Below are 26,922 nucleotides of genomic sequence, written 5' to 3'. Positions count from 1 at the left end.
GTGAGGAAAAATTTCTTTACTGAAAGAGTGGTGAAACATTGGAACAGGCTGCCCAGGGAAGTGGTTGAGTCCCCATCCCTGGAAGTATTTAAAAGACGAGTAGATGAGGCACTTAGGGACGTGGTTTAGTGGACATGGTGGTGTTGGGTCGACGGTTGGACTCGATCTTTGAGGTCTTTTCCAACCTCAATGATTCTATGATTCTATGATTCTAAGACTTGTGGACAGAGATAAAGACAGAGATAAGAAAATAAGACAGAGATAAGAAAAGCAAAAGATAAGAAAAGCAAAAGCAAAAGCTGTGTATGCAAGCAAAGAAAAATAAGGAATTCATTCACTACTTCCCATTGGCAGGCAGATGTCCAGCTACTTCCTGGAAAGCAGGGCCTCAGCATGCATAATGGTTGCTTGGGAAGACAAACGCCATAACTACAAATGTCCCCCCATCCTCCTCCTTTCCCTGAGCTTTTATTGCTGAGCATGATGTCATTATGGTACGAAATACCCCTTTGGTCAGTTTGGGTCAGCTGTCCCAGCTGTGCCCTCTCCCAACCTCTTGCCCACCCCCAGCCTACTTGCATTGGGGTAGGGAGGGGGGTGGGAAAGAAAGAAGGCCTTGATGCTGTGCAAGCACTGTTCAGCAATAGCCAAAACATTGGTGTGTTATCAACACTGCTTTGGTCAGAAATGCAAAGCACAGCACCATATGGGCTGCTATGAAGAAAATTAGCTCCATCCCAGCCCGACCCAGTACAGGGGCAAACGTAAAACAGGCCATTTTCATGTAAAAAGAAAAGGTTGACAAGAATACTACTTTTTTCATCTTTTACAGGGCCACTGCTGAATGAATGGCTATTTTCTGGTACATTATGCCATTTCATTAATACTCTTATTTCCATGAAAAGAAAAAAAACCTTCTTCTTGTCAAAGTGATTATATTGAGTATACTTCCAGCAACTGGTTACATCTGAACTCTATTCTTTTCCCAAACTATAGTTTAGATTCTGGTTGATTTGAGAAGTTTTCATAGTAATCAAAATAAATGGTCACACAAAATGTTGATGTAAGCTCTTTTATTTGATAGCATTCCCTATGACTAAACATAGTGAGATCAAAACTGTGAAGAAGAAGGAACTCCCCTGTTTCTTGAGAAGGGAACCTTTACTCCCTACTCTGGGATCGAAGGTGCATTAGTAAGAGAGAAATTAGGGGACACACTTTTCTCTTGCTGCCCTTTCAGTCTCTTTGCAGAGGGTAAAGCTGGGTTTAGATGCTATTATGTCATTGTGATGATTATGACAGTAGTTATAGATATTGCTACAGATTGTCCACAACACTGCTTGAGAGAATAGGCACCACTTGACAGAAAGATACTGGTTTTATTTACACATTATAAAACATCTATTGCTGTAAAACTCTCCTGTTGTTGAGTGGGTATGGTTTTACTCTGGAACAAGTCCATTCACCATACTGAGATTTTTGCCCCTGTACAAGCTAGGACCGAATGTGACCTGCTTAAATATGAACCCTGTCATCCAAGCCAATGCGGCTATTTTGCTGCTAGAATAGATCATCCTCATAATTAGTAGTGTGACATTTGCTGACTCTCTTAATTTCTTTTCTTAATTTATTTTACTTCTGATGGGAATGTGTGACTGGGTGCAGAAAAACTCTCAAATGATGGTCTGGCTGCTGTGAGACCTGTTTAACCACAAGATCACTTTTCTCTAGGCAGTAGGACTTCAATTTCTAATATAGCTCTCCAGACAAGTGCAGAAACTGTACTAGGCATTTATTTATTTATTGTAGGCTCATTACCCAGCTGCTCTGTAGCGAGTGCTACAAACTAGCTGATTAGTCAGCTTATGGTCATGTTTATGTACCCAGTCTCTCATTCCCTGCACAAATCAGTTTCTTTTTCTGCAGACTGGAACAGAAGCATGAAAAAAATATTAATCCCTTTACACTTTTATATAAGTGGCAGTCACATAGATATTATGGTGATGTGGGCAATGAAGCCACCCAAATGCAAAGATAAAGAATCTCACTTCATGTTATAGGACCACATATCGTTATTTACATTTTCTAGTTCCACAGTTGTAAAAAAAATGTTTTTCTGTTATTGGTGACAGCAAATTAAAGACTTGAATTTGTCGTCTCCCATACATAGAATAATTTTATTAGAGGATTTTAAAAACCCTAGTCTAAAAGGCTTATAGTTAGAAGATATCTACCAAAGTATTGAAAAAGATAAACTAAAAGGAAGAGTAAGAAGAATAAAAATAAGAAGTGTCTTTTATAATGGCCATGTCATTGATTTTTACTAAAATTTGAGTAGGGAAGTGATCGTGCCCCTGTACTCAGCACTGGTGAGGCCGCACCTCGAATACTGTGTTCAGTTTTGGGCCCCTCACTACAAGAAGGACGTTGAGGTGCTGGAGCGTGTCCAGAGAAGGACAACGAGGCTGGTGAGGGGTCTGGAGAACAAGTCTTATGAGGAGCGGCTGAGGGAACTGGGGTTGTTCAGCCTGGAGAAAAGGAGGCTGAGGGGAGACCTCATCGCTCTCTACAACTACCTGAAAGGAGGTTGTAGCGAGGTGGGTGTTGGTCTTTTCTCCCAAGTAACAAGCGATAGGACGAGAGGAAATGGCCTCAAGTTGCGGCAGGGGAGGTTTAGATTGGATGTAAGGAAAAATTTCTTTACTGAAAGAGTGGTGAAACATTGGAACAGGCTGCCCAGGGAAGTGGTGGAGTCCCCATCCCTGGAGGTATTTAAAAGACGAGTAGATGAGGCGCTTAGGGACATGGTTTAGTGGGCATGGTGGTGTTGGGTTGACGGTTGGACTCGATGATGTTAGAGGTCTTTTCCAACCTCAATGATTCTATGATTCTATGATTCTATAAATAAATACTTCAGAGAACTTCTATCTTTTTTCCATTTAGCTACTTGAAAGAGACACCGCTGGTTTGCATCAATGGTACATATGTTGCCCTAGCTTGTTAATAGCCTAAAACAGAGCTTAATGCGTGTTGTTTTGTTTTTCTCCATTGACACCCTTTAGTTTGATTCAAAAGCCCTGAGTTAGACTGCAGTTCCTTGCCTGGGATATCACAGATTTTGTTTGTGGAGATAGGGAGAGCAAGAGTGTAATTAGAAGGGTTACCCCAACTGGCTTTTACTCCTTCTGGGCTTTCTTTTCAGAATTATTCGTGTAACTTTAGGATTAGATATTGAAAATTAGACAAAATGAGACACTCGCATCCTGTTGACTTGAACTGTGACTGCTCTTAGCCTTGATTGGTTTGTTTATTTTGGATAAGGCTGGAGGTTTTTGGTATTTTTCTCTGTTCTACAGTTTGTTTATGCACGATGTGGTAGGAAGGGAAGGACAAGTTTATTTGTCCCTATGGAGCTTGCTCTCTCTCACTTTGATTCAGTCATTGTTTTTGTTGCCTAGTTTTTTCCTTTATTTTTTTGTAATTTTTCCTGTGCTTGTGTATGACACTTGTTTCTTCTGCTATGCCTGTTTGCACATTGGATGTAAACCCTGATAGTTGATGGTTTAACTGCAATCGTCTTTGTTACCCTCTTTCCACGTTGTAGCACAATAGAGCAACAATTTTTTAGAGGCAAAGGCAATGGGTGCAGGTGGAGATGATCTCCCAAGTGCTGACTATTTTTCCATTTTGTAATTCATGCAGAATTATATAAACGAAAGTGAAACCTCTCCTTCATTCTCTTTTCTTTTGTTGTGGCTAAATTGTTCGGTTTTCCCTGATTGTTGGCCTAAGTATTATTAGGTAATAGTGCTTAGATCTGTAGTCTCAAGAGCATGTACTGTTGCTCTTTGAGGAGTCCTGGACACTAAGTTGAAGTTTAGATGATGCAATTATTTAAGCTTCTGGGCAAAGTTTGCATTAGTGGAAGAATGTCTCTCCCTTTGCCCTGCATTCCTCAGTCTGACCCATGAGCACCAGCTGATGGGTGGCTCCTCAGGAATCTTCTTCCGATTTGGTCATTGGCTCCAAAGAGCTTTTCGAATGGGATTCTGTCATTTTTTTATGGCTTAGCTTCTGCACTGTTGATATCATGATCATAACATTGAGAAGAGCCATTTCTGTGTTGGGGAAATTTATTTTTATATAAAATAGGTTATTTCTATGTGTGCTAAGTATTTCATCTAAGTAGCAAAAGAGATGTGGCTTCCTTCAGGAGGTTGTAATCAGGATAGACATGACACAACAAGTGAGGATGATGATTATTTATTGAGCACGTGTTCTTTTCTGAAGCAGAATTGTTTCTTGTAAGGAATGTGTCAGAGGTGAGTCACCTCACTGGAGGAATTAAATGAGAAAAAGATGTGGAAGCCTGATAAAGAGGGACTGGGAGGAACGGATCACCAACTTTGTGCCAGCTCTTTAAATCTCTGTTTACATCATTTCTACATCTTTTTCTCTCTTCTTTTGTAAGCTAGGTACCACTAATCAAGGCATGAGAAAATTTCTGAAAACCTGAGGCAGGTAAATGACTAAGGGTTGCATGCTGATACAGGTCATTAGAGTAGCTAGGTTTATTGGCACAGGTGATTTAGAGAAATGTGTTGCTGAAAGAGGTTAGTTCAGAGATGAATTCTAGTACTGAGATGATTCATAGAGCTTTTTTTTCTGTCTGAACAGGAAGAACGCTCTGCCCACCTGTCCTGGTTTTGGCTGGGATAGAGTTAATTTTCTTCCTAGTAGCTGGTACAGTGCTGTGTTTTGCATTTTGTATGAGAATAATGTTGATAACACACTGATGTTTTAGTTGTTGCTAAGTAGTGCTTACACTAGTCAAGGACTTTTCAGCTTCCCATGCTCTACCGACTGAGAAGGCTGGAGGTGCACAAGAAGCTGGGAGGGGGCACAGCCAGGACAGCTGACCCAAACTGGCCAAAGGGATATTCCATACCATGTGATGTCATGCTCAGTACATAAAACTGGGGGAAAGCTGGCCGGGAGGACTGCTGCTCGGGGACTGGCTGGGCATTGGTCGGCGGGTGGTGAGCAATTGCATTGTGCATCACTTGCTTTGTATATTCTTCTTATTATTACTATTAATAGTAGTAGTAGTATTTTATTTTATTTCAATTATTAAACTGTTTTTATTTCAACCCATGAGTTTTCTTACTTTTACTCTTCCGATTCTCTCCCCCATCCCACCGGGGGGTGGGGAGAGTGAGCGAGCGGCTGCGTGGTGCTCAGTTGCCGACTGAGGTTAAACCACGACACCACCTCTCCCACCTTCCCTGGGTTTAATGATTAAATTCTGTAGAGCTTGGATACATGTATATGTACGTTTATACCTTCCTGTGAACCAGGACACTGAGAAAAGAAGAAATGCTTAATGCAGTTTTTGCTAGGCCTGTGCTAATTATTCTCAAGATAAAGCCTTTTTTCATGTTCCTGTCACACACTTTATCCAGGTAAACTGTAGACACATGTGCTGAGGTTATTCTCCTTGCTCTTACTCCAGGGCTTTCCTGTGAAGAGACTGTACAATTAGTGGGAACTGGGGATTACACTGTCATGTGAATACATGGACAGAAGGCATTGCCTGAGTCAGACTGATATAATATTTATAAGCTGCTGCTGCAATGATTCAGGATGAATATATAGTTACTACTAGTACTCTAGTGAGTTTCCAAGCATGTTAGCTGGAAAAGCCAGTGCTTTGCTTCAAACGTGTGGCTCCAAGTCTGGTTTAGCTTCTCGGCTTTCTTCATAAGGTCTTTAACAACTTGCTTGTGTGCTGATGCTAATCATCATCATCTCTAAGTAGTATTGATCTTTTAGTGTCTGACAGTCATCTTTATATGGCTGTCACCACAAAACCTTCTGTTAGAAAGCTTTATCTGAAAATAAGGCTATTAGCAGTTGATTTTAAATTCCATCAAAGTCTAGTTCCCACTTTCTAATGTATAGTCTTCCATATAATGTATAATTATTGCCATCAAGTACTAGCAACCTGCATACATACCCAGGGGAAGGGAGAAAGAAAGTATGAATGAAAGAGAAATGCTGTATGTTCTTTTCTTCACTTTATGATTTTTGTTTTGTTATGATTCTTTTAACAGTCTTTAGAAAGGAAAAAAAAGTATTGTCAGATGGAAGCTGCAGGGAAAAAAAGTCTAGCCAAAAGTGCTTTTATGTCTCATAAAGGTGACAATCTTCCCATTTTTACCCTGTGGACCATGAGCTTTGGAAGAGCTTTCCCATTGATGTATCTGCACACAAGGAGCCTATTTTGTGGATTTCTAGTTACCCTTATCAAGTATATAAAGAAACTAATTCTTTTTGATGTATGCTAACTTTCACGTTGTTGAAATTCCATTGACTTTTTTGGTATTGTTTCTCTTTTATGTTGTTCAGTGCCAAAATTCCATCTTGATTTTTTTTTTCTACTGCGATGCTTTCTCATAGAACTATAAGAAATGGGTTAAATCACATATGAACAAGACTGGATTCTTGGTGAAGTGATCAGTCAACTGTATCGGGTGTACATGGCAAGGTTTTGGTAGAAGGGGGGCTGCAGAGGTGGCCTCTGTGAGAAGAGATATGGGGCTGCCCTGTGCTGGACACAGCTGTTTCCAGCCTGCTTGGCAACGGACCCACCACTGGCCAAACCCGAGTCATTTGGTGAAGCTGGTGGCGCCTGTGATAACATATTTAAGAAAGGGCAAAACGCCACAGAGGGAGTGAGGGGAAAAAAGTGTGAGAAACATCCCTGTGAACACCAAGGTCAGTGAAGGAGGAGAAAGAGGTGCTCCAGATGCCAGAGTAGAGATTCCCCTGCAGCCTGTGGAGGACCCCACGCCAGATCAGGTGGATATTTCCTGAAAGAACTGTGGTCCAAGGAGACCCCATGATGAAGCAGGTTCTCCTGACAGGAACTGTGGCCTGTGGAGAACCCATGCTGGAAGGACTGCAGCCCATGGAGAGGACCTGTGCTGGAGCAGGGGAAAAGTGTGAGGAGGAAGGAATGGCAGAGAGGAACTGTTACGAACTGACTACAACCCCCATTCCCCATCCCCCCTACACTGCTTGGGGGGAGATAGAGGAGTCGTGAATGAAGGAGTGAAGTTGAGCCTGGGGAGAGGCTGGGGGAGGGGGTGTTGTTTTTAATTGTGGTTTTGGTTCTAACTATCGTACTCATATTACGTATACGTATACGTATTTTTTAATTGGTAGTAAATTAATCTAATTTTTCCGAGTTGAATCTGTCTTGCCCATGACAGTACTTGGTAAGTGATCTCCCTGTCTTCATCTTGACCCATAAGTTTTTTCATCTTATTTTCTCCCCCTGTCCTGTTGAGGAGGGAGAGTGAGAGAGCAGCTGGGTGGGTGTCTGGCAGCCAGCCAAGGTGAACCCACCACATAAACTAAGTAAATTAGACCTTTAATTTGCAGGGCAGCCTTGAAAAATTTTGAGTATCCCCATGAAGTTATTTGTCAAACTCATGACAGACATTGATGTTTGCAGTAACTTATTTTGTTGTTCTTGTCGCTGTAAATGGCATAAGTATAAACTGACTCTCTCAGACTGTATTACCTGTTTTTGCTCTCTATAGAGTGGCTTCTTTTATCTATTTTTTTTTTTTTCCTCTCCCCCCACTCTGATTGTCTATAATCTTTGTGATGCTCTAAATTATTGGAACCTGAGTTTTCTGGGTATGCTTGTAATTACTGATAGAGGTTTTCAAAGTTATTAAGGATAAATGGGTATATGATTACCAAGGAAATTAATGAGGGTTTGTGGCTAAATCTCTAGCTCTATATTGAAACTTGTGATTTCTTGGGGGGAATATAATTGTTATTACATATTTCATGCAAAATACATTAACACTCAATAATTATGGAAGTGTTATGGTTTGGATATCACTCACTCTCAGAAGCACTAGATTCTGAATTTTGTGATTTTACCCACTTTCAGCCCTAGTCACAGCCAAAAGCATAGTTCAACCCAATGCCCAAACTTGAGCCTTATATTTAAGGCTTAAGAAGCCTGTAAGGCTCATGTTAGCATGAGTAGCGGCTGTAAGGGAATCTACTAGAGCACCCTGTGCTGGCCTGTGCTGTGCTGGTAGATGTTATGACAGAGATAACATTCCAACCTGTCAGGAGAAGATACATGGTTTTGTTTCTGACAGAATATAAAGCCTGGGACATCCCTGATAAGCTCACCAGGAGCCAAGACATTCTTGATAAGGTACAGCTGGCAGAACAAAGAAACCGTGATGACAAAGCCAGGAACTGATGTCCTACACCCACTTATGTAACTACACCAAAAACGTATAAAAAAGTAACTCACTATCTACCCAAGATGAGCTTCTCTGCGAGAGCCTCTCTGTACGGTCCTCTCTGCACGAGCTTCTCTGCAAAAGCTTTTCTGCATGAGATCTCCTGTACAGATTGGACCCTTGCCAGGGACACCTGGCTGACTCCAGACTCCATGATGTGGATCATCTATGAAGAGAGACTTTTCCATCATCAATTAGCCCCACTCCTGGGAGCAGTTTGGTTGAGTGCTATACCGGTAACACCTCACATAATACATACAGGTGCACATATAGGTAAATTATCATAACTATATACTTCCTTTACTAGTGGTAATTCTGTAGGTTTTTTTTTTTTATATATATATATACTTGCTTTACTAGTAGTAATTTGTAGCAATTTGTAATAAAGAAATTCTCAGAAACCAAAACCTCCGTGTCCTTGTGTGTTACGGAATCATAGAATCATTTAGGTTGGAAAAGACCCTTAAGATCATCCAGTCCAACTGTAAACCTAACACTACCAAGTCCACCACTAAACCATGTCCCTAAGCGCCTCATCTACACGTCTTTTAAATACCTCCAGGGATGGTGACTCAACCACTTCCCTGGGCAGCCTGTTCCAATGCTTGACAACCCTTTCAGTGAAGAAATTTTTCCTAATATCCAACCTCCCCTGGCGCAACTTGAGGCCATTTCCTCTCATCCTATCACTTGTTACTTGGGAAAAGAGACCGACACCCACCTCACTACAACCCCTTTCAGGTATTTGTAGAGAGCGATAAGGTCTCCCCTGAGCCTCTTTTTCTCCAGGCTAAACAACCCCAGTTCCCTCAGCCACTCCTCATAAGTCTTGTTCTCTAGACCCCTCACCAGCTTCGTTGCCCTTCTCTGGACGCGCTCCAGCACCTCAATGTCTTTCTTGTAGTGAGGGGCCCAAAACTGAACACAGTATTCAAGGTGCGGCCTCACCAGTGCTGAGTACAGGGGCACGATCACTTCCCTACTCCTGCTGGCCATGCTATTTCTGATAGAAGCCAGGATGCCATTGGCCTTCTTGGCCACCTGGACACACTGCTGGCTCATATTCAGCTGGCTGTCGACCAAATCCTAAGAACCCCACAGTCATGATCTTACACACCCATGGGTCAGGTAACCCTTGTAGGTCATAACCATGACCGCTACAACAGTCCATGAGGAACAGACTCCTCCAGCGTGGGTCCCCCACGAGCCACAATTCCTGCCAGAAAACTTGCTCCTGCATGGGCTCCTCTCCATGGGCTCACAGCTTCCTTCAGTGCATATCCACCTGCCCCTGCATGGGGTCCTCCATGGGCTGCAGTGTGCATATCTGCTCCAATGTGGTCCTCTGTGGCTGCAGGGTGACAACCTGCTTCACCATGGTCTTTTCCATGGACTGCAGGGGAATCTCTGCTCTGGTGCCTGGAGCACCTCCTCTCACTCCTTCATCAACCTTGGTGCCTGCAGGGTTATTTCTCTTTCATTTTTCTCACAGCTGCTGTGCAACATTTTTTTACCCTTTTGTAAATATGTTATCACAGAGGTGCCACCAGTGTCACTGATTGGCTCAGCTTTGACCAGCAGCAGGTCTGTTTTGGAGCTGGTTGAAACTGGCTTTGTCTGACATGGGGGCAGCTCCTGATGTCTTCTCACAGAGGCCACCCCTGCAGCCCCCCTGCTACCAAAACCTTGCCACGTAAACCCAATACACTTACTCATTCACTCAGCTTCATTATGATCCATTTACACTGAAGAAAACTACATATATCTTTGTTGCACTATGGAGCTCCTCTGCTGGAAAGTCTGATGCACAGAATTGGGGTAAGTTGTTCTTCAAATAGTTCAGTAAGAGGTTGTGGCAAATGATAAACTGGACTGCTCTAAAGTTTGAAGTTCAGCTTCTTCCCAAGTATTCATATGATCCAGGCATATCATCTGTACTTGTGAATTATCATAGTCCCTGTCACACTCACATCAGCACAAACAAACATGCAATATGATGGAATGCATTTTTCTTCACAAATATTTGTATTTTCAGTAACATCCTGATTCAGTAACATCCTGATAAGTTACATTAACTTTTAATGCAATATTAGTAGCAAATTAAATCAGACATAGCAAATTAAATCAGACATCTGAAAATATACTTTAAAAAAAAAACCTAGAAACTGGTATTTTTGTCAGGTTCAGTATTGACATATTCTTTGCATTAACTTCTGCCACCTACTCAGTTATGCATTCCAACAATTATTAGTTAATTATGATGGGTCACAATTTTGTTAAGCTTCCATAAAGTTAATTACTGGTCCTACTCTAACCAATGCTTTGAGTAGAAACCTGCACAAGGATTTTTCTTCCTATGCCTAGTCACAAACTTTTCATCATGATACAAACCTATTTCAGTAAATGTTCAGAATAAATACCTCTGCACATTATTTTGACAATGCTATTTTTATTTTATGACCCATGTTGTCTCCAGAGCTGCCAGCAAAAACCCTACTATAAGATTCCAGTTGCATTCTGTGGATAGAGAACACCTACAACTATTCTTAATTCTACTAATGCCAGTCCAAAGAGAGATGGCGTTTGCTGGGAAAGATAGTATCTTGTAACAGACCAACAAGTATCAGAAAGTTATGAAGTAATTTGTCCAATAACTGATTTTCTGGAATGAGGCAGCATCTTTACTTCTCCCTAAAATCTTGTCTTAGTTATATCTTAGATCACTATAGCTACAGCAACACCACTAGTTCAAAGCAGGTATTATTTCCTGCAAAAAAAAATGTTAAGACAGTATAGAAAACACAGCACATTTTTATAGCATCCTTGTGTGCAGTCTCCATTAGAGGAGGTAGAAGAAATAGAAGAGGGGAATGTTCTTAGCAGAGTCCAGTTCTGAAAACATGTCAGACCCAGAAGAGGAGACAGCAAATGTAGAATTAACACCTGAATTCCCTAATGAGTGACTAAATCTCTGGCCTTAGAAGCTTTCTTTGCAACACAGATTTTCAGCTGAGAGGTTTTGCATTAATGCACATTTACTACTGAAGTGGTTAAGGAAATCTGACTGCACAATCCTCCAAAAGCATCATTAACAATATGCTTTTCTAAAGACTCTTCCACAATTTTCTCATGGGAATTTGTTTCTTTTTGTGGTAAACAACTATTATGTATCAATCACAAGGACACCCACTGTGTATTACTAGAAGTAAATTAGGTGTCTTAATACAAAATGCTAAACTTTCTAAATGCAGTTTAAATACTGTTTTCATCTGTAAGTTGTAGAGAAAGTTAGTCGAAACTTAGAGCTAGCAGCTTAAACATTAATAGCTGGAGTAGACAAAGCCTATAGATCGTGGTATATGAACTGTAACAACTGTATTACAACATGCCGAATAGCTAACTACAGAATCGGCTGAAACCGACCTAAGAGGATGTGATATTGTATCAGGATATAATTCATCTTGGGCCAATGTTGATCTGTTATTGAGAGAGTTGTTCCGTCCAGACAGAAAAATAATTGAAAAGAATGTGAAATTAACCCTACAGGCAGGGGGAAATTGGACTGCTTGGCCTCAGGTTGATTCTAATTGGGATTATAATAATCAAACAGATAGAGATAATTGCCGAACAGTGGTTAGAAATCTGATAAATGTGATTAGAGTTTGCGAGGAGATAAGAGTAAATTGAACTAAAGTACAGAAATGTAGACAGAGGACAGAGGAACACCCCAGCGACTACTGGGGAAGATTGCAACAGGCTTTGTTGATGTACGGGGGAGTGACTCTCCAGAATTTTAATAATCAATTGGCAGCAAGTGTGTTTGTGGACCAAGTCACCTCTGACATCTGCAACTATGTTAAGGATCACATGCCAGGGTGGCAAGGAGAAAATTTGAAAGATATTATATTTAGCAGAAAAAGGTCACCGTGCATCTCTTTCTAAGCTTCAGCTGTGTCAGCAGAAAGTAAAATATTTAGGATTTATATTAACAGAAGGACAAAGATTAATAGACCCAGAACAGGTCCAGGCTATTGTAGAAATACCTCGACCGGTAGCAAAGAAGCAACTGTGAGGATTTTTAGGCGCAGTAAGATACTGCAGACCCTGGATACTGGGGCTAGGGGAGTTAAGTAAGCCATTGACAGAAGCTACCAAGGCACAGGATTTGAAGCCTATACGTTGAGATCCAGAGAGAGAAAAGGCTTTCCAAGCTATAAAAGGAGCTTTAACTTCTGCTCCGACACTGGGATTGCCGGATTACTCCAAGTCCTTTGAACTATTTGTGCATGAGAACAAAGGAGTAGCCAGTGGAGTCCTTACTCAAAAGCTAGATCCGCATCACTGCCCTGTGGCTTATTACTCAACTCAACTGGATCCTGTAGCGGCAGGGAATAATTCCTGTGTTAAAGCGATAGCAGCAACAGCGACCATCATAAAAAGGAGCAGACCATTAGTTATACCCGGGACCTTTGTCCCCGCTAGGACCAGCCTCTTAGATGGAGATGAATGTGTTACCAAATTTGTATTAGGGATACAAAAACATCTACAAAAAAGTTTCAAAATTAAAATGGATCATGCTCAGTGGTACCAACCCACCCCTCCAGAGATACAGATACATGATTTGCAGCCTGGGGATAGAGTTTTCATAAAAGTATTTTCCCGTAAATCTAAACTGGAACCCAGGTGGGAGGGACCGTATACTGTCTTAAGTTCTTGCTTTGCTGTAAAGGTTACAGGGAAGGAAGCCTGGATCCACCACTCACACGTTAAATGGCTACCTGAGGATCATTTAGTAGATGAACAATGACTGGCGACGAAAAAATCTACCACGATCGGTACTTGGAGACTGAAACTATTTGAATTTCTGAAGGACGAAGGAGTTACGAATTCATGTCATTTCTGTTTCCTTTCCAGAGCTACTTGGACGTGGGACTCCCCAGACGCCTGTTTAAGCAGACCATCTGAGACTGTTAATAAGGGATTTTACCCCTCTTGGTATATATACCACCCTTATAGGAGAGATTATGGAAATAATCTTTACGGGTTACTAACATTTGCTGTGCTTACTACACAAGTAAAGGGAATATCTAAATTTGTACAGCCTGTCCTGGTTTCGGCAGGGATAGAGTTAATTTCCTTCCTAGTAGCTGGTACAGTGCTGTGTTTTGGATTGAGGAGGAGAACAATGTTGATAACACACCGATGTTTTAGTTGTTGCTAGGTAGTGCTTACACTAGTCAAGGACTTTTCAGCTTCCCATGCTCTACCGACTGAGAAGGCTGGAGGTGCACAAGAAGCTGGGAGGGGGGCACAGCCAGGACAGCTGACCCAAACTGGCCAAAGGGATATTCCATACCATGTGACGTCATGCTCAGTATATAAAGCTGGAGGAAGAAGGAAGTGGGGGGGACGTTCGGAGTGATGGCGTTTGTCTTCCCAAGTAACCGTTACGCGTGATGGAGCCCTGCTTTCCTGGAGATGGCTGAACACCTGCCTGCCCATGGGAAGTAGTGAATGAATTCCTGGTTTTGCTTTGCTTGTGTGCGCGGCTTTTGCTTTACCTATTAAACTGTCTTTATCTCAACCCACGAGTTTTCTCACTTGTGCTCTTCCAATTCTCTCCCCCATCCCACTGTGGGGGGAGTGAGTGAGTGGCTGTGTAGTGCTTAGTTGCCAACTGAGGTTAAACCACGACACAGCCCCATTACGAGTGGAGAGAAAACCTCTATTTTAACTTGTCACAAACCATAGTCCAAATTACTAAGAAAACTAACTGTTGGATATGTACTCACCTCCCAAGTCAAGCATTCCCCTGTTAGGGATCCCTATACCAAATAACATATCATGGAACAAATACTACTTTCCATCGAGACCACATTGACTCACAACAATGGGAGGTAGTAATCCCAGGAGAAAAGAGCAAATATGCAAAAACGTCAGGCTTCCCAGTCAACTTAAGCTCCTATACAATGGTACTACCCTTGTGGGCAACTTTAACGATTGTAACCAAACAATGAAAATAGGAATAGGAAATGAATGAAAATAGGAACAGCAGGAATACTTGGGGACTTTTCCAAGACACCCTGGCCTGTACCTGAGGGAAAAGGGTGGTTTTGGTAAGAGAGCTCGCAAAACATTACCAGGAGATTGGTTGGGAACTTGTACCTTAGGAGCTGTTACTCCTAATATTTCTGTGTTCTCAAATTTGACTATGGAATCAGGATCATGGTTACGAACATTTGTTCATAGGACCAAATGTAGTAATCCACTAGTAGAAAGGCCAACCACATTCCACTCCTTTGCTAGATGGTTTCTTCCCTGGTTGGGAGTGAGTGAATTAGAAAAGGCCTTTAACATTTCAGAGGCAATAGAAATTCTTGGCAATAATACTGCTGATGCAATTACAGCATTACACGAAGAGGTTTCACAGCTCTCCAAAATTACACTGCAAAATAGAATGGCATTAGATACTTTGTTAGCTTCACAAGGGAGAGTATGTACAATTATTAATACCAGCTGTTCCACACGTACATTGACCAGAGTGGAAGGATTTCAGTTGATGTCCGAAAGATGTGGGAACAAGTAAAATTAATGCATAAAGTACAATTGGATAATACTTCAGCAGGATTCCAAGAAGTATGGTCTTGGCTCACCTCCTGTGTACCAGATTTAGGAGTTTTTGGGCAAAACAAATTCTTTATGGTTTATTAATTTTCATAATGATCTTTGTAATGCTGTTTGTTTGTATTCAGTGTTGTATCATTTGTTGTACTCAACTGTGCTCACACCTTAGAATCTACAAATATTCTGCTTATTACCATCGGCAAAGGTGTTGCAGATGGAGTGAGACTACACTTCACTCGTAAGAGAGAAGCAGCAATACACTTCATTGATAGAAAACAGTGAGTTAACAAAGTTCAATGGTAAGCGCGACAGTGGTTTAACAAGATTCGATGGCAAGGTACACTTGATTATTTACTGCATAGAGGACAGGGTCAGACAAAACCATCAGGGAGACCCTCCCGTTGAGCCATGAGGTTCAGAAAGGACCCCCTTGCTTTCTAAACTCCTTCTCAGAGAGGAGTCTAGGTGCGGCTGGATCCAATCCTAGTCCCAGACTTGGTCAACGGTTTATGTCTAAAGGATTATATATGTGCAATCAATCCTTTATATCACTTAGCTAAGATTTCAAAGTTGAGCATGCTATTAGTCACTTACCGAGGATCTGTTGCGGCAAGGAATCTCTCAACCTCGAGGAGTAACCTTGAGAGGCGTCCCTACTCAAAGGGAGATCCTGGCATGCAGCCCGCTGCCGTGCAGGAGAGCTCAAAGGGCTCTTGGGCTGCTCACTATTTATGGGGGTAAGATGATTGACTCATAGTCATATTTGCATACCGATAACTGTGGTTGGGTGGGCGTATTTCTCACAATAGTCCTTGGTTATTGTGTTGTTATCTGGCTCCCCGAATCCACTTTGAATGGACGCAGCTATCACTATCAGCATCCATTAACGACTGCCCCTGGTAGTTATTGCTTGAGCAGGGTTACAGGAGATAAAGGTCAGGTTGGGCGGGGGAGCACACTGTCACAAAAAGTCAAGGGCACTCATCCTACCTGACCCTCAAGGCAGAATGGCAGGCACTCATCTGAGAACAAAGGCCATGGCTCCGGCTGGGGGGTCTGCACCATCTACCCCAGCGGTGGCCGAGGCCTCCACCCAGACGGAACTGCTGAAGGGAGAGGCTGCAGTGCAGACCTCAGGCTGTAGGAAGTGCTTAGACCTTTCTCCTGGGGCAGGGACAGGCAGCAGACCTGCCTGCAAAAGGTGTGCCCAAGTGGAGGACCTCCTGCAGCAGGTGGCTGAGGTGCAGGAGGTGGTGAGAAGGCTGTGTAACATCAGGGAGGCGGAGAAGGAGTTAGATAGCTGGTTCCAAGCGCAGTCTGCAATGGACCCACAGCCCATGGCCAAACAGCCTGTAACTCCCGCACCGGCACACGCAGAAGGGAGTGGGGGGGCCAATAATGCAGAAGAATGGACGGTTGCAACGGCAAGGACCAGCAGGAGGAAGAGACTTCCCCCAAAGCCTGAGGTGCCCTTGCAGAACCGCTTCACTGCTCTGCAGACTGAAGAGGAAAGACCCATCACATCAGGAGAGATGCTGGAGCTCAGTAAGGCAGCCCGATCTGCCCCCCGTATAACAACCAGTGCAAAATAAGAAAAGGTGACGGGTGATAGTAGTAGGCGACTCTCTTCTGAGAGGTACGGAGGCACCCATTTGCCGACCGGATGCGCTCTCTAGAGAGGTGTGCTGCTTACTGGGGGCTCGCATCAGGGATGTCACCAGGAGGCTACCAAGCCTCGTACAGTCCACTGACTATTATCCGCTGCTGCTGTTTCACGTGGGCACCAGTGATACAGCCAGGAGCAGTCTGAGGACTATCAAGAAGGACTTCAGAGCCCTGGGAGCAGCGGTAAGGGGCTCAGGAGTGCAGGTAGTTTTTTCATCAGTCCTGCCGGTCAAAGGGAAGGGGTTTGAAAGGGCCAGTCAAATCTGGCAAATGAACAAATGGTTATAGGACTGGTGCCACAGCCAGGGGTTCGGCTACTTAGACCATGGGACTCGCTTTGAGAAACCTGGTCTACTGGGGGCTGATGGGGTCCATCTGTCAGAGGAGGGGAAGAGCATCCTCAGTCATAGGCTTGCCAAGTTGGTGAAGAGGGCTTTAAACTAGAGATGCCGGGGGAGGGGAACCTCAATCCATCCCACTCCTACCAGTTTGATGCCAGGGCCAGCAATAGATGCCCAGAGCCTGGAGAAGGATCACAGGTCAGCAGGAGAGCGCCTGAAGAGCAGCACAAAGGAACTCCAGCCAGTAAGACAGCTACATCGGGGGCACAACTTAAATGCCTCTATGCAAACGCACGTAGCATGGGGAATAAGCAAGAGGAGTTAGAGACGTGCGCACGCCTGCAGGGCTACGACCATATTGGCATCACGGAGACGTGGTGGGAGGGCTCCTATGCTTGGAGTGTTGGGACTGAGGGATACAGGCTCTTTAGGAAGGACAGGCAGGGGAGATGAGGAGGGGGTGTCGCCCTCTGTGTCAACGACCAGCTGGAGTGCATGGAGCTCTGCCTGGGGATGGATGAGGAGCTGACTGAGAGCTTGTGGGTCAGGATCAAAGGGAAGGCAGGGACAGGTGACATTACGGTGGGGGTCTGCTACAGGCCACCTGACCAGGAAGACCGAGCGGATGAGGCCCTCTATAGACAGATGGGAGCAGCCTCACGCTCACAAGCCCTGGTCCTCATGGGGGACTTCAACCACCCCGACATCTGTTGGAGGGACAACACGGCAGGGCATAAGCAATCCGGGAGGTTCCTGGAATGCATCGATGATAACTTCCTTCTCCAAGTGGTAGAGGAGCCAACGAGGAGAGGTGCTATACTGGACCTTGTTCTCGCCAACAAGGAGGGGCTGGTGGGGAATGTGAAGCTCAAGGGCAGCCTGGGCTGCAGTGACCATGAAATGGTGGAGTTCAAGATCCTGAGGGCACCGAGGAGGGCGCACAGCAAGCTCACTACCCTGGACTTCAGGAGAGCAGGCTTTGGCCTCTTCAGGGATCTGCTTGGTAGAGTGCCATGGGACAAAGCCCTGGAGGGAAGAGGGGCCCAAGAAAGCTGGGTAATAGTCAAGGATCACCTCCTCCAAGCTCAGGAGCGATGCATCCCAACAAAGAGGAAGTCAGGCAAAAACGCCAGGAGGCCTGCATGGATGAACAAGGAGCTCCTGGGCAAACTCCAACACAAAAAGGAAGCCTACAGAGGGTGGAAGCAAGGACAGGTAGCCTGGGAGGAATACAGAGAAATTGTCCGAGCAGCCAGGGATCAGGTTAGGAAAGCTAAAGCCCCGATAGAAATAAATCCGGCCAGGGACGTCAAGGGCAACAAGAAAAGATTCTATAGGTACGTCGGGGATAAAAGGAAGACGAGGGAAAATGTGAGCCCTCTCCGGAATGAAACGGGAAACCTGGTTACCCGGGATATGGAGAAGGCGGAGGTACTCAATGACTTTTTTGCCTTGGTCTTCACTGGCAAGCGCTCAAGCCTCACCGCCCAAGCCGCAGAAGGCAAAGGCGGGGGCTGGGAGAATGAAGAGCCGCCCACTGTGGGAGAAGATCAGGTTCGAGACCATCTAAGGCACCTGAAGGTGCACAAGTCCATAGGACCTGATGAGATCCATCCGCGGGTCCTGAAGGAACTGGCGGATGAAGTTGCTAAGCCACTATCCATCGTATTTGAGAAGCCACGGCAGTCCGGTGAAGTTCCCACTGACTGGAAAAGGGGAAACATAACCCCCATTTTTAAAAAGGGAAAAAAGGAAGACCCGGGGAACTACAGGCCAGTCAGTCTCACCTCTGTGCCTGGGAAGATCATGGAACAGATCCTCCTGGAAGCTATGCTAAGGCACATGGAGGACAGGGAGGTGATTCGAGACAGCCAGCATGGTGTCCTGGTTTCAGCAGGGATAGAGTTAATTTCCTTCCTAGTAGCTGGTACAATGCTGTGTTTTGGATTTAGGAGGAGAACAAAGTTGATAACACACCCATGTTTTAGTTGTTGCTAGGTAATGCTTATACTAGCCAAGGACTTTTCAGCTTCCCATGCTCTACCGACTGAGAAGGCTGGAGGTGCACAAGAAGCTGGGAGGGGGCACAGCCAAACTGGCCAAAGAAACATTCCATACCATGTGACGTCATGCTCAGTACATAAACTGGGGAAAGCTGGCCGGGGGGGCCGCTGCTCGGGGACTGGCTGGGCATCGGTCGGTGGGTGGTGAGCAATTGTACTGTGCATCACTTGCTTTGTGTATTATTATTATTATCATATTATTATTATTATCATCATTTTATTTCAATTATTAAACTGTTTTTATCTCAACCAACGAATTTTTGTCACTTGTGCTCTTCCAATTCTCTCCCCATGGGGCGGGGGGAGGAGTGAGCGAGCGGCTGCGTGGTGCTTAGTTGCCGACTGAGGTTAAACCACGACAAGTCCATATCTTTGGATAACAGTCCTTCAGGGCAGGAGAGATGGTGTGTGGTGCTGGATTGTTGCATGCTGAAGACAATTCTGGTTCCATCAAAGTTAATTCTTCATTAATCTGGGTGATTTTTACTGTGATACTGTTAATATGGCATATAGCCACCATAGAAGAGATGACATACAGTATGACACAGCAATTAACATCATACAACTTAATTCATTGGCTATTCTCACCCAAAAACAAATCCCCTTGAGGTACACATCGGACTTCCCCATCCTTCCGCATTATCCACCAAGTGCACCCAGGTCCTTGAGCAAAAGCAATTCCACGGATGGGTTTGCCTTTGCCCGAGGCATGAATAACCCAGACTGTCTTCCCCAACATATTTTTTACATGCCCTACAGGGACTTTATTCCCATCTACAGTACGTAAAAGTTCTGACTGGGCAGGGCCTGCTCAATTGGCAGATCCCCTCGTGTTGACTAACCAGGTGGCCTTTGCTAAATGTGTGTCCCAATCTTTGAATGTCCCGCCACCCATTGCTCTCAGCGTAGTCTTTAACAGTCCATTGTATCATTCAATTTTCCCAGAGGCTGGTGCATGATAGGGGATGTGATATACCCACTCAAGGCCGTGCTCTTTGGCCCAGGGGTCTATGAGGTTGTTTCAGAAATGAGTCCCGTTGTCTGACTCAATTCTTTCTGGGGTGCCATGTCGCCATAGGACTTGCTTTTCAAGGCCCAGGATAGTGTTCCGGGCAGTGGCATGGGGCACGGGATATGTTTCCAGCCATCCGGTGGTTGCCTCCACCATTGTAAGCACGTGGCGCTTGCCTTGGCAGGTTTGTGGGAGTGTGATATAATCGATCTGCCAGGCCTCCCCATATTGATATTTCAGCCATCGTCCTCCATACCAGAGAGGCTTTAACCGCTTGGCTTGCTTGATTGCAGCGCATGTTTCCCATTCATGGATAACCTGCGCAATAGTGTCCATGGTCAAGTCCACCCCTCGATCACGAGCCCATCTGTATGTTGCATCTCTTCCTTGATGACCTGAGGTGTCATGGGCCCACCGAGCTAGAAATAATTCACCCTTCTGTTGCCAGTCCAGATCCACCTGAGCCACTTCAGTCTTAGCAGCCTGATCCACCTGCTGGTTGTTTTGATGTTCTTCAGTGGCCCGACTCTCAGGTATGTGAGCATCTACGTGACGGACTTTTACAACCAGGTTCTCCACCCGGGCAGCAATATCTTGCCACAATGCGGCAGCCCAGATGGGTTTGCCTCTGCGCTGCCAGTTGCTCCGCTTCCATTGCTGCAACCACCCCCACAGGGCATTTGCCACCATCCATGAGTCAGTCTAGAGATAGAGCACTGGCCACTTTTCTCGGTCAGCAATGTCTAATGCCAGCTGGATGGCTTTCACTTCTGCAAATTGGCTCGATTCACCTTCTCCTTCAGCAGTTTCTACAACTTGTCGCATAGGACTCCATACAGCAGCTTTCCACCTCCGATGTTTTCCCACAAGACGACAGGACCCATCAGTGAACAGGGCATATTGCTTCTCATTTTCTGGTAGTTCATTATACATTGGGGCCTCCTCAGCACGCGTCACCTCCTCCTCTGGCGATATTCCAAAATCTTTGCCTTCTGGCCAGTGCATGATCACTTCCAGGATTCCTGGGCGACTGGCGTTTCCTATTCGAGCCCGTTGTGTGATTAGTGCGACCCACTTACTCCATGTAGCATCAGTTGCATGATGTGTACAGGGGACCCTCCCTCTGAACATCCAGCCTAGCACCGGCAGTCGGGGTGCCAGGAGGAGCTGTGCTTCAGTGCCGATCTCTTCCGAAGCAGCTCGAACCCCTTCATATGCTGCCAATATCTCTTTTTCGGTTGGAGTATAGCGGGCCTCGGATCCTCTGTAGCCCCGACTCCAAAACCCTAGGGGTCGACCTCGAGTCTCCCCTGGTGCTTTCTGCCAGAGGCTCCAGGTAGGGCCGTTCTCCCCAGCTGCGGTGTAGAGCACATTTTTTACATCTTGTCCTGCCCGGACTGGCCCCAGGGCTACTGCATGAACTATCTCCTCTTTAATTTGTTCAAAAGCTTGTCGTTGCTCAGGGCCCCATTTGAAACCGTTCTTCTTCCGGGTCACTTGATAGAGAGGGTTTACGATCAGACTGTAATTTGGAATATGGATTCTCCAAAAACCCACGACGCCTAAGAACGCTTCTGTTTCCTTTTTGCTAGTTGGTGGAGACATGGCTGTTATTTTGTTGATCACATCAACATCAATTGGTAGTCTATGCCAAGGATGCATGGAGCCTCTGGGCCAGTCACAATGGGGAGCTTCTGCCATTCATTCCCAGTTAGGCTCACTTCGGCCTCCAATACAGTTAGCTGTTGGGATCCCCCTGTCACCCCAGAAATACAGATGGCTTCTGCCCCTATATAGCTTGATGGCATTAAGGTACACTGTGCACTGGTGTCTACTAGAGCCTTCTACTCCTGTGGGTCTGATGTGCCAGGCCATCGAATCCACACAGTCCAGTAAACCCAGTTGTCCCTTTCCTCCACCTGGCTGGAGGCAGGGCCCCCCTAGTCCTGGCCATAGTACTCATTTCTCACGTCTTGTAAATGCAAATCAAAAGTCCCTTTATTAAGTTCAGAAGTAAAATGAGCCCTTCTACTCTGTCTGGGGAACTGCTCACTGGAAACTGGAGCAGCAATTTTCCTGGAAGAACCCCCTTTTGTGATTGTTTTTCCTTGCAACTCACATACCCGTGCCTCTAGGGTCGAGGTAGATTTTCCATCCCATTTCCTCATGTCCTCTCCGTGGTCACGCAGGTAAAACCACAGGGTGGCCCATGGTGAGTATCCACTATATCCTCTCTCTTGAGAAGAGGGACGCTTACTCCTAATGGCTGAGATACTGGTCCGTACAGGTGGGGAGTAGGACATATCCTCCTCGAGTTGCTGGACCTCCTGGGACAGTTTCTCCACAGCCAAGAAGCAGGCCCGTAGGGAGGAAGAGAGACTTTCTTCTTATTGCCAGAGTTGGCCAGCCAATTCATCCACCGTTTGTCCCTCTCTGTCCTTCCAGGTCATTACTGCCAACGAGCTGGCATATGACGATGGTGCACGCCGTACAAACTTCCGCCACATGGGTCGTGTGCACTTGACTTCATCTGGATCTTTGGATAACTGCTCGTTGTCCAGGTCATCATAAATCAGCTGCAGCACGGCTATTTCCCTCAGGTACCGGATACCTCTCTCCATGATGGTCCACTTGCCTGGGTGACACAGAACATCTTCCTTGAAGGGATACCTTTCCTTCATGCCTGGCAGAAGTCGCCTCCAGAGGTGACAATGTGCTCTCCTGGACATTGACTGAAATCTTTTTGTATATCTCACAGCTTACTCAGGGATAGGGATCGGGTGGTTACCATCTCATTTATGGATTCTGCCTCTTCCTCCTCCTGTTCTCATGATGGCCCTGCTTCGGAGTAGTCTGCCTCGTCCGCTTCTTCCCTTAGTAGGGGAAGAGTGTGTTCCCTTACTAAACGAGCTGACTTTTGCATCCAAGATTTCTTCTTGTGTATAGGGGCAACTGATACCAGCACAGGTTGGTTCGCCTGTTCAGCTGCAGTGCCTGCCACCAGGGTTGGAGTAGCCGCAGTGGCTGTTGCTTTGTCATCAGATCCAGAGACCTTCTCTTCCCCTTGAGGGTACTGAATAGTGTTGAACAGGGCTCGGTAGGCATGGGCCAGGCCCCAGCATGTTGCAGTGATTTGTATCTTTCTGGAGTTTCCAGGGTGACAGCATACTTTGTCCAAATATTCTACTAGTTTTTCAGGATTCTGCACTTGTTCAGGGGTGAAGTTCCAAAACATTGGAGGTGCCGCTGTCCTAGGTACTTGCCCATACTATCCCACACACCCTGCCACCCATAACTATCCAGCCTCAGGGCAGATCTCTGGGTGGTATTCTTAAATAGGTGTTTAACCTTAAACAAGACCTGAACCACATTCAGGAGACAGAGCAATAGGACCATGTTGGTTTGAACATCTCAAGGATATTCAAAATTCTCAAGAGCTGTTGTAGCTAGCCTGAAGGAGAAAGGGAAGGTGAAGGAGTGGGGGAATGTGTCCCCCCCATCTCCCCCATAGATTGGTTCCCTGAGGAGAAAAGGTAAAAGGTGTAATTATTAATAGTTTCCGAGAGATAGTTCCCAAGTTACGGAGATGACGGCAATGCCAAGTACAAATACAAAATTAGAAATATAGAAATTAGTCTCACAACCAATAATTTTATCATATCATAAACCAGTAGTGTTACACAGTGCAGCAAAATTATATCCTTGATCCAGCTCCCAGAGGTGATAGACAGCACAACAGGGAACATATACAGCAAGTAAAGTCTTACATAACACAAATTTGAGAGCCAGCATGACAACTTTGAGAGTAAATTAATCAACATTGTGACCAGTGACTGTTAAACCAATATGATGAATGCTTATAACAAATTTGCCTTAACACGCTCTGGTCAGATCTGTTGTTATCTCAACCCTTCGTGCCCCACGTTGGGCGCCAAAAGGACTGTTGTGGTTTAACCCAGCAGGCAGCTAAACACCACACAGCCGTTCGCTCACTCCCCCCCCACCCCCAGTGGGATGGGGGAGACAATCGGAAAAAAAAAGTAAAACTCGTGGGTTGAGATAAAGACAGTTTAATAGGACAGAAAAGGAAGGGAAAATAATAAGAATAATAATGATAAAAGAATATACAAAATAAGTGATGCACAATGCAATTGCTCACCACCTGCCAACCGATGCCCAGCCAGTTCCCGAGCAGCAGCCACCCCTCCACTGGCTAACTCCCCCCAGTTTATATACTGAGCATGACGTCACATGGTATGGAATATCCCTTTGGCCAGTTTGGGTCAGCTGTCCTGGCTGTGCCCCCTCCCAGCTTCTTGTGCATCTCCAGCCTTCTCAGTCAGTAGAGCATGGGAAGCTGAAAAGTCCTTGACTAGTGTAAGCACTACTTAGCAACAACTGAAACATCAGTGTGTTATCAACATTGTTCTCCTCCTAAATCCAAAACACAGCACTGTACCAGCTACTAGGAAGAAAATTAACTCTATCCCAGCCGAAACCAGGACACTCTGCAACAGAACAATTACAATTTTGGCTAAGTAATTTATCCATGAATGAAATGTTTGATAAAGCATTTGTGGTTTGTGTGCGTGTGTAGTTGCTGTTGGTTTTGTCCCAGATGTCAGAAAGTTAAATAAACTGAGCAGAAACCTGACTTGGAAATGACCATCACCAGAAAGCAAGAGGCTACAGTGGGATCCTCTGTACTGGTGCCCTCTGGGAATGAACAGGGATTACTGATGGGTTAGCCTGGCATGGTTGGCTAGCCTGTCCCTCTTCCTTCCCACAGACAGCTCTGTGGGCCACAGGACATTTCTGAGGGCCTTTTATAAAGGCAGAATTACATAGTTCTTCTTTCATTTATATTTTACACATACTCTTGCTGAAAGCTATTAGAACAGAAATTGTGATTTCTCTTGTTCAAGAAATTACTTTTTAGTTACAATAAAGCAATGAAGTTTAATGCATTTTCTGAGATAACAAAAATTGAAGTCACTGGTAGATTACACTTGCCATGATTTCTGTGCTTGATGTACGCTCCTAAAAATTATTGAGTAGAAACACCTCAGATGGTGATTTTCACAGTTCTTTGTTGTTTTTGTCGATATTTATGGGAGAAGCCCAGATGTACAAGCTAAAGAAGAATTGTGGAAACATATTCAGTAAGTACTGTCCTCATAGGGTCTGACTGACTGCTGCATTGCTCCTAATATAGTTATTTACACTCCTTGCGCTGCGGCTATAAAGCATTATGTTCTGATTTAGTTATGTGCCACGATACATTATACAGGTGTAAATGACTTTACTTGGCTATGTGTAGAAGATACTGCAGACCACTGAATACAGATGACCATCATATGTAGATGAATTAAACAAAACCACAGTATTTTAAAGATGTATTCCTGTGAGGCTTCCAAAATGCCTTTGTTTTTAATACTGACACTTTTAGGATGAAGCCTCCTATTCTATTACACACAGAACTACTAGTTAGGAAGAAGATAGTTACCGATTCCAAAGAATATTCAATGTTCAGTATTCACAATATTCATATATATTATGAAGCAACAAGATGAGATTGCTGGGAGGTGAGAAGAGTGGAACAGGATGCGACATGCAGTTGAAGCAATCAAGGTGAAGTTAGACACATTTCTTAATAGGTTTCCTATTTTGATGTCAAGATAGCTTCAGGGCTGAAAACAGCTTGCTTCAGTAGATCTTTTCAGCCTAATATGATAAAAAAAGAATGGTTACGCAGTTGGTAGCTACTGTAACATTATTTACTTTGCCTAATCCTTTCCAGGAACGAACTTGTGGAACCATCTGGCCTGTCTGAGGAGCAATTGAAAGAAATCCCATACGCTAAAATAGAGTGAGCTTATATCAGGATTTTTCTTTGTGAACATAAAAGCCCACTTTTCTTCTTTTACTGTGAACTCTATCATACTGAAATAGGAGGGGGTTTACACACAATCCCTAAGCTTTTATCCTCTCAAAATGCTTATCTAGGATGGGTTGGATAGAATCATCGAATCATTTAGGTAGGAAAAGACCTTTAAGATCATCGAGTCCAACGGTTAACCTAACACTGCTGAGTCCACCACTAAACCATGTCCCTAAGCGCCACGTCTACATGTCTTTTAAATACCTCCAGGGATGGGGACTCAACCACTTCCCTGGGCAGCTTGTTCCAGTGCTTGACAACCCTTTCAGTGAAGAAATTTTTCCTCATGTCCAATCTAAACCTCCCCTGGCGCAACTTGAGGCCATTTCCTCTCATCCTATCGCTAGTTACTTGGGAGAAGAGACCAACACCCACCTCGCTACAACCTCCTTTCAGGCAGTTGTAGAGTGCGATAAGGTCTCCCCTCAGCCTCCTTTTCTCCAGGCTAAACAACCCCAGTTCCCTCAGCCACTCCTCATAAGACTTGTTCTCTAGGCCCTTCACCAGCTTTGTTGCTCTTCTGTGGATGCGCTCCAGCACCTCGATGTCTTTCTTGTAGTGAGGGGCCCAAAACTGAACACAGTATTCGAGGTGCGGCCTCACCAGTGCCGAGTACAAAGGGACGATCACTTCCCTACTCCTGCTGGCCATGCTATTTCTGATACAAGCCAGGACGCTATTGGCCTTCTTGACCACTGCCTTCTCATATTCAGCTGGCTGTCGACCAACACCCCCAGGTCCTTTTCTGCTGGGCAGCTTTCCAGCCACTCTTCCCCAAGCCTATAGCGTTGCATGGGGTTGTTGTGACCCAAGTGCAGGACCCGGCACTTAGCCTTGTTGAATCTCTGGATGAGAATACTTAATAATTTTTATACCTATTATTTTCTCTTTCCCAAATATGAAAAGAATCATCTTCATATCTCCCACTCGCTCATCAGCC

This window comes from Aptenodytes patagonicus, chromosome W, assembly GCF_965638725.1.
Source record: "Aptenodytes patagonicus chromosome W, bAptPat1.pri.cur, whole genome shotgun sequence".
Taxonomy (NCBI): Eukaryota; Metazoa; Chordata; class Aves; order Sphenisciformes; family Spheniscidae; genus Aptenodytes; species Aptenodytes patagonicus.
Note: the sequence above shows the minus strand (reverse complement) of the source record.